The 1,272-nt window shown below is 38.4% G+C and overlaps 1 long non-coding RNA gene across 1 annotated transcript in view; it reads left to right on the top strand.

Annotated features, from left to right (window-relative positions):
• Positions 1-1,206, top strand: part of LOC103375411 (uncharacterized) — a 2,547-nt gene extending 1,341 nt beyond the window's left edge. Inside the window, exon 3 of the long non-coding RNA XR_521206.1 lies at positions 1,095-1,206. This is a non-coding gene — a long non-coding RNA (uncharacterized LOC103375411). The remainder of the gene's footprint in view (positions 1-1,094) is intronic.
• Positions 1,207-1,272: the final 66 nt, after the last annotated feature.

The raw sequence follows: 1,272 nt of genomic DNA, 5'->3' as shown, positions 1-1,272 counted from the left end.
CATTTACATGAACCAGCAGAGCTCAGAAAACTCCAAGCAAAGGTGAGTCTGTTTTTAGTGTAAAACTTTAAATCGGACTTGTGTGTTTTCTTGTAGGTCTGCATGCTTGCTGTGCACGGACACACACTGAGTTGCAACATGTGGTTTAAAGACTGATTGGACGTTGTCCAGCTGACTCGCATGTTTACCTCATTCATTCATGCTGGATAAGGGCACTGTTTTCTGCACATGTTGTATTTAAGTCAGCTGGTGTAAACAAAGTGTTAAAGCTGCATGTATGAGCTGTGTTCTTTTAAATTCGCTGTGTCAACATATCTTATCTGTGTGTCGATGTGTCAGTGCTCTCAACAGGAAGTGTTCCTCTCCTCCCCCCTTAAAAAAATATGTGTTGCAAAGAAAGTCCAGCTGTTTCCCTCCACTATTATTTGTCATTTTTCAAAGTTTGCAGCACATTTGTTCACCTCAACATTATATTCATGACAGATGAATACTGAACTTGTGTTCAGACTGACTGAGGTTTTCTCATATAAATGAGGTCAGTAGCAGCATGCTTGTGGCTGAGGAAGACAATAAAGCAGTTTTTTCTTTAAAAATAATCAAAAGTCTCCACAGTGCCTTTACCATCCAACAGGTCTGAACCATGTGTTACCTCTGAGTGAGTTTTTGAATGTTACATTTGCAGCTGGATTCACAGACGAAAGCTGCTGCTCGGATTTGATCTTGTTCCAGTAGAAGTGAGCGCATTGCTCCAGTTCTTGGTGGACTTCACTGGTTACCAGCAAACTTCCGAATCAATCCTAAGATTTTGTTGCTTAATTTTAAAACCCTACATGGTTAAATGCCAAATTACACTTGTGATCGTTTAACCCTTTATGAGCCTGATGGGTGTTTGAGATCCTCGTGACCAGAAGTGATTGCCCAAAGGATCACCATCATTGTCTTTTTTCCAAACTACAAACCTTTTTATTATCTTAAGGTCTTCATCTTCAGTGTTTTTTTGTTTTTTTGTTTTCTTTGTGGTTAGTTTTATGTTGTTCTTTCACTTTCTGATGCTGGCAGTTCTTTTTTTCTTAGTTTGTTTTCTTGTTTGGTAGATAAATGAGTGACCTGATGGTACATGGACCTTTCATAAAGGTGTGGAGCTGATGAGATGGAGAACCCTGATTCTGAGTGTGAACTCAAATCTATAAATCTTTCTGTAGAAGGTGATGAAGGTAATACAAAGTGACAAAACTAGCATTTATTATTTAAGTGCTTTTTTTTGCAAACTAA

The sequence above is a fragment of the Stegastes partitus genome, unplaced genomic scaffold (assembly GCF_000690725.1).
Source record: "Stegastes partitus isolate 25-593 unplaced genomic scaffold, Stegastes_partitus-1.0.2 Scaffold2584, whole genome shotgun sequence".
In the NCBI taxonomy this organism is placed as follows: domain Eukaryota; kingdom Metazoa; phylum Chordata; class Actinopteri; family Pomacentridae; genus Stegastes; species Stegastes partitus.
This window is presented reverse-complemented; position numbering and strand designations above follow the sequence as displayed.